The 12,249-nt window shown below is 43.8% G+C and overlaps 1 pseudogene; it reads left to right on the top strand.

The window, feature by feature from the left end:
• The first annotated feature begins 2,955 nt into the window (after positions 1–2,955).
• On the top strand, positions 2,956–3,531 carry LOC112414015 (60S ribosomal protein L9 pseudogene; annotated as a pseudogene).
• The last annotated feature ends 8,718 nt before the right edge of the window (positions 3,532–12,249 follow it).

Genomic DNA, 12,249 nt, shown 5'->3' on the forward strand with positions numbered 1-12,249 from the left:
GCTGGGTACTGGCTCAACACTGAATTTAGAGAATTTATTAGCCCAAGAATTAGCCCAGTTTTCAAACAAGGGTTAAATTATATCCCATATTTTAAATTTATTTAACAAAACTATTTTCTTCCCCATGTCCTCCAGGCCCTGTGTACATCATATATGCTCCTCCTTATCTGAAGGGGAGTAAGCCCCATTCGGCCCTCACGGAGTTCACAGTGTAACTGGGAAGAGAGACAGACAGGAAAAAAATCGTAAAAGCAGGTGGAAGGGAATGGGAGTTATTGTTTCATGGGTACAAAGTATCTGTTTGAGGAGATGAAAAAGTTCAAGAGGCAGATGGTGGAGATGGTTGTACAGCAATGTGAATGTACTAAAATGCCACTGGGCTACAGACTTGAAAATGGTTAAGATGGTCAATTTTTTTTGTTTTTTTGCGGTATATGGGCCTCTCCTGTTGCGGAGCACAGGCTCCGGACACGCAGGCTCAGCAGCCATGGCTCACGGGCCCAGCCGCTCCGCGGCATGTGGGATCTTCCCGGACCGGGGCACGAACCCGCGTCCCCTGCATCGGCAGGCGGACTCTCAACCACCGCACCAGCAGGGAAGCCCAAGACGGTCAATTTTATGTTATGTATATTTTACAATTTTTTTTTAAGGCAGATGGAAGCACAGGGGCAGAGAGCCATGAGAGGCATTATGCATGAACCTACCTTATGACCCTGTAATTCCATCCGCAGGTAAATACAATCCCAGGTTCTCGCAGGAGGGAGAACCATCCTGGGGCCAAAATGGGCATTTGGCACCTTCCCTGATCAGGCAGATCGCAACCTGGCCCTGTCCTCAGTGCCCAGCAGAGACCAAGCCTTACGTGGGGATCTGTGCAGAGACACTGGCAGCTGCCCATGGCCAGGGTGGCTATGTGATGTGTGAGGCTCAGCAAGCAAGCAAAAGGCCCCTTGTTCAAAAAGTATTAAGAATTTCAAGACAAAGATGGCAGAGCATGAAACCAATCAAAGGTTCTTCTGAGTGTAGAACCTGCGCAACTGTACAGGTCGCAGGGCCATGAAGGGGACTCTGAAGGGGACAGTTCCCAACCGAGTACCATGAGGAAAGATGACAGAGGAAGGGAGAGAAGGAGATTGAGAGAATATTTTTTGAAATTTTTATTTAAGTATAACAAACAGAAAAGTGAATGAATCCTGACTACATGGCTTGATGAATTTTCACAAAGGGAGTAAAGTGTAACCAGCACCCAGATTAAGAAGCAGAACATCACCAGCACCCTAGAAGCCCCCCTCCTGCTTCTCATAGGTCCCACTATCCTGACTTCTAACACCTTAGATTATTTTTGCCTGTTTGGGGGCTTTATGTAAGTGGGAATTAGATGGCATGTTTACTTTTATGTCTGGTCTTTTTCACCCTATTTCATGTCTGTGAGAGGCAGCCATACTCCTGTGTGCAGCTGTAGCTGTAAATTCTCAGACTGGTGATACCAAACGTCAGAGAGGATGTGGGGCAACCTGGTCTCTCATGTACTGCTGGTGGTGGGAGTGGACCATGGTACAGCTACTTTGGAAATCTGAGTAGTAACATCTAGTAAAGCTGACCCAGCACCTCTACTCTTAGATACGTGCATAACAGAAATGCAGGCATGTGCTCCCCCAAAACAACATTTATAAGACTGCTTACATCAGCACGATTTGTAATAGCCAAAAACTCAAAAACTTGAAACTACTCAAATGCCCCAGAACAATAAGGTGAGTAAATAAATAAATGGTGGTATAGACACAAAATGGATATTATTTCCCCCTGAGAGTCTGTATATTTGTTTGTTTAGAAAGATTATTTACCCTCTTGTGTGGCCTGGGAGTGCAACACAGAAGATAAACTTGCTCTTGAGTGAAAATGCAGAGGGGTGGGTTGAAGAGAGGGCCCCAGTCTCAGGAGCCATCGGTAGAGTAGTTCTAAGTGACATATTTAAGAGAAGAAGAATTTTCACAAGAGACACTCACACCTGTCTATGCTTGGAGCCTCAATTGCCAGAAATCTGCCCGCAACCTGGCAAGAGACTTTGCGTTATGGAAATGGAGCACACGTGCCTTTGGTGACTCCCAGGAACAAAGAGCAATGGTGTGAAGCACCCTCCTTCCCAGGGCCACACCCTCTACCAGGAATCAACCAATGCAAGGTCTACCCCCCATCTGCGTTTGGACTCCAACCCTCCAAGTTTCCTGGAGGGATGTCTTCTTCCTTCTCCTCGGTGAGACGTACCTGAAAGACTGTGACCTCACTCTTTCCCAAGCCAGGTAAGGACCAAGGACCAAAGTCCCCCGGCCAGAAGGTAGTCTCAGAATAGTCTTTTGGGGGAACTCCCTGGCAGTCCAATGGTTAGGACTCAGTGCTTTCACTGCCAAGGGCCCCAGGGTTCAATCTCTGGTCAGGGAACTAAGATCCCATAAGCTGTGTGGCGTGGCCAAAAAAAAGTCTTTTGGTTCCTATGCAAAATAACTGTATTTAGGTCTTGTGCCTAAAGTACTCAATGAATCTCAGTCTGCATTCACACTCCCCTATCTCAATGACTTTCTCTGTCTCCCCAGTGGCTCCCAGAATCTCCCCTCCCTCAGTTGTTTCTGGGTCTCCACTGCAAGTGGGTGACTCAGGCGACCGTGATGATGACCTGGCTTTGACATTTGCACTGCAGCCCCAGCTCCTTAGCCCCAGTGGGCATACTAAGAAACAGTAGGAACAACAACAGCCATTTGTGAAATGTTTACCACATACTAAGAAATAGTAGGAACAACAACAGCCATTTGTGAAATGTTTACCACATGTCAGGCCCTTTACATGCATTATTTATTTTTACCCCATAATAATGTTGATAAAGTAGGTAGTGTTGTTTTACAGATCTGGAAAGTGATGATCAAAATGATAAAATAGCTTTTTGCTGTATCTACTGTGAGAATGAAGACCATTCTCAGCAATCAGACTGTTGACATTCCAGAAAATGTCAACGTTACTCTGAAGGGATGCGCCGTTATTGTGAAGGGCCCCAGAGGTACCCTGCAGAGGGACTTCAATCACATCAATGTAGAACTTAGTCTCCTTGGAAAGAAAAAGAGGCTCCGGTTGACAAATGGTGGGGGATTAGAAAGGAGCTGGTGACTGTTTGCACTATCTGTAGCCATGTACAGAGCATGATCAAGGGTGTTACACTGGGCTTCCGTTGCAAGATGAGGTCTGTGTATGCTTACTTCCCCCATCAACGTTATTATTCAGCAGAATGCTTCTCTTGTTGAAATCTGGAATTTTTTGGGTGAAAAATATATCCGCAGGGTTCGGAGGAGGCCAGGCATTGCTTGTTCAGTATCTCAAGCCCAGAAAGATGCGTTGATTCTTGAAGGAAACAACACTGAACTTGTGTCAGACTTGGCTGCTTTGATTCAGCAAGCCACAACAGTTAAAAACACGGATATCAGAAAATTTTGGGATGGTATCTATGTTTCTGAAAAAGAAACAGTTCGGCAGGCTGAAGAATAAGATCTGAGTGATCCAGCTACAGAAACTGCAAGAGGCCAGACTCATTTGTGATATTTTAAAAATGAATAAAAGCTCTTTTGATTTAGGAAACAAACAAACAAAACAAAATGATAAACTAAGATGCTTAAGGGACAATGCTAAATGGCCGATTAAAAAAACCTGTTAGTCAATCTCCAAAACATGTCATTAACCATGGGACCCCATTGTTCTGCACCTCAGTTTTCACAGCTGTACAGTGGGAATGTCAACGAAAAAATTAACCAGTCTAAGGAAGAAATGGAAATTTTTATTCGAGCCAAATTGAGGATTATAACCCGGGAACAGCCACTCAGAAAGCTCTGGGGACTGTTCTGCCCATTAGAGGTCAAAGCACAGTTATATAAGGTTTTGAGACAGAGGGCTGTACATTAAGTGACATATTATTGACAGGTGACACAAAGCGAGCAGTGGGTCATGGGTCATGGTGGCCCCTTACAAGATTAAGAAGGAATGTTAGAGTTTAAGGAGTGGAGAAAGTTGCTCCTTATGGTTGAGCAGGTATTTCTGCTAGTGGGGAGGTTTGGTCGATGCATAATGCAGACACAATGCACAGCAGAGGGGAGAGAGGCGGCCAAAGGACAGAGAAAATTATTTATGTTTAAATTTTCCTTGACTTGCCTTAGAATATGAAATTTTATTTCAGCAGCAATAAATGATACTGACCATTCAGAATCACTGGGAAATTTTGGGGAGGCGATCCACTTGAGCACTTAGCCTGGGGCACAGAGTTGGCACTTGGGTACAGGCAGGGTTAGGTCTAGAGGAGCTCACAGTGGGGTCTCACCTGAGGGACTGGGGTCCACAACTCTCTCATGGAACTTGCTCCAAGCCTAACAGTGTGAGTGAAGCCAGCTGGAATAATTCCCTGCACTCCTCTTTCCTGTGTCCTAAGGTAGACATTGCCCCTCCTCCTATCTCCCCATCCCATGAGCTCTGGCTAGGCTCTCCCACTCCCTGTATCAAAAAAGAAAGCACTTGGTCAATAATGGCTTACACTAGGTTTCTCACCGTGGCTCTATTGACATTTTGGATAATTATTTGTTGTGTGGACTCTCCTATGCATTGTGGAATGTTTAGCACCATCCCTGGCCTTTACTCACTAGATGCCAGAAGTAACTCCCTTCCCATGGTGAAAACCAAAAATGTCTCCAGACATTGCCAAAGGTCCCCTGGATGTCATCACCTCCAGCTGAGAACTTCTGGCTTACACAATAATAACATGCAATTTCTAATTCAACCAGGAGTCCCTGAAGGTAGATGTAATTCCAGGTTCGGCGCAGCAGCTCGATGAAGCCAACAGGGACCAGCTTTATGTTGGTGCTCATCACCTCATGATCACAAGGTGGCTGCCACAGAACCCACTGTGCCATCATCACAATTCTATTCAAAGGCAGGCAAGAGGGGCAAAGTGGTGGTATCTTTTGTGGCTTCACCTTTAATCTGAAGAGTTTTCCCAGACACTTCTCAGCAGATCTCTCTTACATTTTATTGGCCAAAACCGGTTATATGCCCACCCCTAACTGCACAGGAGGCTGGGAAAATGACTAGGTGGCCAGAGAGAAGGGGGTTGGAAATGCGGTGGGCCCTCCATGATACGGCAGTATGGGCGGTCCTCGCACCTGCGGAAATTATTTTTTTGTCTGCTCTCCTCAATAAACTGTGAGCACCTTTAGGACGGAGCCCTCCTCAGGTTTTCCTCTGCATCCTCAGGACTTAGCCCAGTGCTCAGCACTACAAAGGTGCTCAATCAATTCTTATTGAAAGAATGAATGAATGAGTGGATGAGTGAATCAATCAATCAGTGATAACACTTCCTTCCTTCCTTGCTTCCATCACTAAGAGCCCTATATATCAGTTATTTATTCATATGCAAACTAAACTTGGTTTAACTAGAAATAAGCCTATCATGCAAATGATAACGCAAACATCTCCCTGTTCCTCCAGCAACATGGTCTGATCCCTCTGGCCATTGGACTTGCTGTTCTTTTACCCAGAACATTCTTCCTGCCACCTCCCCTCATCCATCTTCACATGGCCAGCTCCTTCTCACTCTGTAGGTCTCTGCTTGGACAGAAACACCTGTGAGAAGCTTTCCCTGAACTCCCCAGTTTGGCTTAGAGGCCTCTGCTCTATCCCCCTGGACCTCCCCTTGCTGTCCCATCCTAGCACTTGTCACCCTGGGTTGTGACTGTCTCTCTAGCAGGACAGTAAACACCCATGGGGACCAGGACAGCACGTCCTTCACTAGTAGGTTCACCATAAACTTTTGTTGATTGAATCATTTATACCAGGGGCTGGCAAAAGTCTTATATAAAGGGACAGATGGTAAATAGTTTCAGCTTTGTGGGCCATATTATCTCTGTTGCCACTATTCAACTCTGTGGCTGGAGCAAGAAAGTAGCCATAGGTAACATGAAAACAAATAAGCCTAGCTGTGTTCCAATAAAATTTTATTTATGGGCATTGAATTTGAATTTCATATTAGTTTCATGTCATGAAATATTATTTTTTAAATTTTATTTTATTTATTTATTTTTATGTAGCAGGTTCTTATTAGTTATCTCTTTTATGCATATTAGTGTATACATGTCAATCCCAGTCTCCCAATTCATCACACCACCACCACCCCCGCTTTCCCCGCTTGGTAACCATATGTTTGTTCTCTACATCTGCGTCTCTATTTCTGCCTTGCAAACTGGTTCATCTGTACCATTTTTCTAGATTTCACATATATGCGTTAATATACGATATTTGTTTTTCTCTTTCTGACTTACTTCACTCTGTATGACAGTCTCTAGGTCCATCCACGTCTCTACAAATGACCCAATGAAATACTATTCTTAAAAAAGTTTTTTTCAACCATCTGAAAAATGTAACAACCATTCTCAAAGACTCTCAGGCCATACAAAAACAGGTGACAAAACATAGTTTACTGACCCTGATTAATACTGAGGGTCACATGCTTTGGGTTTTCCAAATCATTCTAGGGATGCAGCAGGATCACTTAGAGCAATAAATATAACCGTATTTCTTAATATCAAGAAATAAATTAAACTTGAAAGTACACTAAATGACTTAGACATCCCATACTTAGATTGTATTTAAGAAATCCAAGATGATTTAAGATTAAGGAATTGTTACTATCAAGGAACCATGTCAATAGGTTTAAACAACTGCTTGACAATTTCTATATGCAATCCTAATGGGAATTTTTAAAACTAGGCATGGAAAGGTATTTCTTTTTTTGTGATAAAAATTAATTATTTATCTTAAAAAATATCCAAAATATTATTTAGATAAATGAAAGTAACCACTGGAAAAACTGAAAACAAAAATTGAGACCAGTTGCTCCAGGGATTGGAAGTGAGGGTAGTTTCCCTGCAATGCTAGGCTTCTTCAACTGGGTTTCATGTATTACTATGATGTGTTGAATGTTAGTGAGGCTGTAGGGATACAGGAATTCCATGCTCTGCTGGGTGTGGACTGGTGCAGCCATTCTGGACAACAATCAGGCAGTATTAGTGAAAACTGGTGTCCACATTCCCCAGGGACTAGCAATTCCACTCCTGGCCATTCTCACACAGCTATTTAAGGGCACCTGAATAAGGGTGTCCATGGCAGCACTATTTGTGTTAGCAGGGAGCTGAAAGATCCTGGGAGAAGGACAGATAAAATGTAGTAGACGGGGCTTCCCTGGTGGCGCAGTGGTTGAGAGTCCACCTGCCGATGCAGGGGACACCGGTTCGTGCCCCGGTCCGGGAAGATCCCACATGCCGCGCAGCGGCTAAGCCCGTGAGCCATGGCCTCTGAGCCTGCGCGTCGGAGCCTGTGCTCCGCAACGGGAGAGGCCACAACAGTGAGAGGCCCGCGTACCGCAAAAAAAAAAAAAAAAAAAAAAAAAAAAATGTAGTAGACGTACACCCTGGGGAATTATTTACATATTAGAGGCAACTGATTGGATGAACACATAGCAATGTGGAAGTATCCTAGAGATGTAGTGTTTACTGAAAAAAAGTAAGAAACAGAATGAGACGTACCAAATAACATTATGTAAATTAAAAATACAAACAGGCAAAACAACAATCCAGGTTTGTAAGAACACGTGCGAAAAGATACACATTCAACAATAAACAGGGTTCTTTAGGAAGAGAAAGACATACATGGGATAAACACATATAGGCATCCCAAAGAGAGTGCAAAAGGGATTGCCTTCCCAGGCTCCAGAGCCATTCCCAAAGATAACCAAATAAAAAAAGATTTAGACAATTGCCCTTAGGGCTGGCCATAGACCCTAATTGCAAATGGAGTGGAATCCACATTTCTGTCTAGCCACATCTAGTCATAAATGGGGTGCAACTGACATTTCTGTCTGGCCATAGTTTGGGATCCCCAACCTGATAATTGTCAAGCCAAGTTCTAAGGACACAAAATGAGACAAACAAGAAGGTAAAAGCTATCCCAGGAGAGAAAGGACCAATAACCAATGGATCTGGGTTTGGAAAGGCAGGGGCAATATGAAATTTTATTTTTCTCCCTCGACTGGGTACTATAGACAGAGATTCAGGAGAGCTGACTCTGGTAAGAAATCTCACCCTTCACTTGGCTTCTGCCAGTTTTTCTAGGATACAGTCTGCAGGCTCCAAAGTGAGTGGGGTTTAAAATACAGTGTAGCTCTGGTATTTACTAAAATTTGGCAAGGTTTTCCATTACTTCTAAATTTAGTTTCTCCTTGGCTATTTAAGGGAATAACTGGTAGTGAAACAGGAGGGAAGGGGGCAGGGCACAACCTCTAAAATAATGGCATAGCCATAGTACATGACAAAAACTAGTGAGAACCAACTAGGTCCAAGATGGCGGAAGATCCGACTTCCAGTAGACGTTGAACCTCATTATACACTCATTGTACTATATTAGCATGCTAAATGGCACACCCACCAGCACCATGACAGTTCTGAGGCTAACCATAAAAGGCCAAAGGTGGGTGGTGGCCCAATTCCTGGAAATCCCCACCACTTCCCCCAAATAATTGGAATAATCCTCCCACTCATTAGCCTATGAAATTACCAGCCCATAAAAAGTAACCATGCCGTATTTTGAGGCTCTCTCTCACCTTCTGAGATGGCCCACACTCTGTCTGTGGAGTGTGTTACTCTCTTCAAAACATCCACTTTTTATGCATCACTTGTCTGAATTCTCTCGCGACGAAGAAAGAACCTCAAAATCCCTGGGAACAGTAGCAGTTTACCAGAATATCCCTCAGAGTCCTGTCAGCTATAGGACAGACCAATATGGGGGCCATTCTTTTGAGGGTAGATATGAGGATAACTAACTTGGTGAATTTGTGTTTGCAGTCATGCAGTCTCTTCAGAGTAGAAAGGCAATTCAGACAGAGGATTAGTATCAATAGAATGAGTACCAAGTAAAGGAGGATAGAGGGGAGCAGTAGGTGCTACATCAGCCTCATAGTCTTCTGTTATATGTACCTTTTATATCTTTAATTTTTCATTAGCCTTTTGCAATGAATCTTTCAACGAAGTCTTCAAATTTTTGGAATTTTGAAGCTTCCTGAGGGTTTCTGTGTGCCAATTAAAATAGCTATCCCATTCTGTTTGTTTGATTTGGGAACCTTGTCTTCAAGTGCACCTCTTAAATGAACGATCTTGTCTAATTGGAACATTCCTCATAATGGCCATTGTAATTCTAGGTTGTCTTCAGTAAGATTGGTCCATGCACATGTGGAGAAACCATAATTTTTTAAACATAAAACTGGCTGGGGTCCCTAAAGAGGGGGCCACCCTTAAAGCATTTAAATGACTGGGATCCCATTTTTGGAGTTTTCCCGAGAGTGAAGCAAAACAGTCCTAGAGAGCCAAAGGGATATGCTTAGGGTTGGAACTTGTGTTTTGTTCCACAGTGTGCTTTTCATGGGATACCTTTTTTTTCTGGCAGTGGCCTTTGCCCTACTCGCCCAACCTATGACCAGGTGTCCCTTGTTGCATGGAATTTTCTTGTGAGTGGTTAAGAGGAAAACTGGAAAACTTGCTCACCTGTGACCATTTTATCCTTACACAGGAATCTTGTGCTTGGAGGATGGTTGTCTCTCATATACAGGTGGCGAGCGCTCTGGCAGCATTTAGGTGCTCAATCTGTGTTCACCAATTTTAGTTTTTGGTTTGCTCTCAGGAAAATCCACTAGTTTAAATCTAAACCAAGTGTATTCTAATTTAGAAACCAAAAGAGCACTCACCAGAAGGACAATCTGTCCTTATCCAAATCCCAAATAAAGTTGGAGAGCTTGACCAAAAGGAGGGAGGTTGAAAGCCAAGAGGAGACTCACCAAGCCAGAAGAAGAAGGTGACTCTAAGGTGCATTGAGCTTAAGGGGCTCAGTGCAGGTACCTCGCTCAGTTCTGAGAGTCACTGTCCCTCCAGGGGTCATCTCCTTTGGACCCCACTTCTGACACCATTGAATATCAACCTAAATAAGGAGGTAAACCGAGGTAAGCTCAAATTACCAGAAACTTGAGTTTATTTGGGAGTAGCAGAAGAATTGCAATTTGGGAAATGCATGTTGTAGCAAGCTACAGTCAATTGAGTCAATTGAGGGTTTGGGAAGGACTCTATTTATAGGCAAGGAGTACAAAGAGTGGGGAAGTCCAGCTAGAGTCCAAGCAGTAAGTTCATTGGCTTAAGGATGGGGAGAGATTCTTGGCAAATGTTCTTTGGTAAGGAGATAAGCCTCAGTCTTCTGTAAATCAGACATTTAATGGAAGTCTGTCTCGCTGTTCTTAAGTACTGTTCTTCTGAGGGCACACGTGAGATTCTCCATTTCATATTTTCATTCATGTTAGATTGAAATCCTTTATAGATATGGATATGGATTATACAGATATAGAAAGGCAATATTGTTATCACTTGTAAAAATATAATTATACAGCCAGGAAATTGGAACCTACTGAAAACTTTAAGAATAACACACACACACACAAAAAAAAGAATAACACAAAAGAGCCTCTGTGCAAAATAAATACACAAAAAAGTCAAATCTTTCTATTTACTGTTATTTACTGTATTTTCTGTTTACTATCTACTGTATTTCTATATAACCACTTAGAAGGTATGATGGCAGAAAATATTCCAGCCACAATAAGCAATTTTAAAATATTCTAATTACCTCTAAGAAGAAATGCATGAGAGCCATAAACGATATGAAAGATGTGAGAAAACACAGAAACATCCATATTCTTGAATGGAAAGCTGATGAAAAAAAATGTCAACTCTCTGTTAATTCCTAGTTCATCACATTTCCAATTAAAATTCAAAAGAATTTGACACAGAATTTAGAAATTGAGGACTTCCCTGGTGGCACAGTGGTTAAGAATCTGCCTGCCAATGCAGGGCACATGGGCTCGATCCCTGGTCCAGGAAGATTCCACGTGCGGTGGAGCAACTAAGCCTATGCGCCATAACTACTGAGCCTGCGCTGTAGAGCCCGCGAGCCACAACTACTGAGCCTGCGAGTCACATCTACTGAGCCCACGTGCCACAACTACTGAAGGCCACTCGCCTAGAGCCTGTGCTCTGCAACAACAGAAGCCACCACAGTGAGAATCCTGCGCACACACACCTCCTCCCCCACCAACTTAGAGAAAGCCCCCATGCAGCTACGAAGACCCATTGCAGCCAAAAATAAATAAATTTATTTTAAAAATAAATAGAAATTGACAAAATTTCCCTGGCTATATATTTCACTGGAGAATTAACAGATGAGTTTACTATAAAAATTTTGGAAAACAAAAATAATTGAAACGAGGAAGGGACATTTTCTCTGCTGGATAGTAAATGTATTATAAACAAAGAAGTAAAACAAGGCTGCATCCACAAGAATTAATGGGCAAATCAATCAGGAAAAAAAAAAAAGCTCTGAAGCCATTCAAAATACCATACGAATTTATTGAGAAAGAAAGCTCACAAAGCAAAAAGAAGAGGGGAGTTATTATGAAGCAAATGATGTTGGAGAAAGTGGCTGAAAATCACAGGATCAGTTTAGATCTACACTTTATGCTGTAGTATAAAACACTACTTTCCAGACGAATTAAAGCATTACATATAACAATAACGTCACTTTTAAAAAAACTTAAAAAAAAGGTAGATAACTAAATTTGGATGAAGGGCTTTGTAAGAATAAAAACAATAATGAGAGGCTCGCCCCGCGCCCCGCACTCAGCGGGCTGGGCTGTGGCGGCGGCAGCGCTGAGGCTGCGCGCGGGAAGAGGGTCCGGAGGCGTCTGCCCTCACCCGAGTCTCCGGGCGCTGAGAAGAGAGCGGTTCGAGCCCCCGGATGCCCAAGCACACCCATGGCTGCTTCCGACACCGCCCTGCTTCGCTTCTCAGCCGCGGGCCTCGCTCTGCGCTAGACTACTCCGAGGGCTGCTGCTCTGTGTAGAGAATCCCTGCCGTCAGCCTCGCTCGCCGCCGGGCCCTGCAGGAGCCGCAGGAGCTCGGCGCTCGCCCTTCCTCGAAAATCTCTTGTCAGCGGGTGGGAGCTGCGTCGGCGCGAGAGGCCCCTGGGCTGAGGCGGCGGTAGCTCCTCCGGCTCCCTCACGTCCGCGGGCGGAGACCTCTGGACCCCGCTGAGGAAATTCCGGTCCGCGTTCTTGGGGTCGCAGAGCAGTGAGTG

Source organism: Neophocaena asiaeorientalis, unplaced genomic scaffold (assembly GCF_003031525.2).
Source record: "Neophocaena asiaeorientalis asiaeorientalis breed wild unplaced genomic scaffold, Neophocaena_asiaeorientalis_V1.1 scaffold46, whole genome shotgun sequence".
Lineage (NCBI taxonomy): Eukaryota > Metazoa > Chordata > Mammalia > Artiodactyla > Phocoenidae > Neophocaena > Neophocaena asiaeorientalis.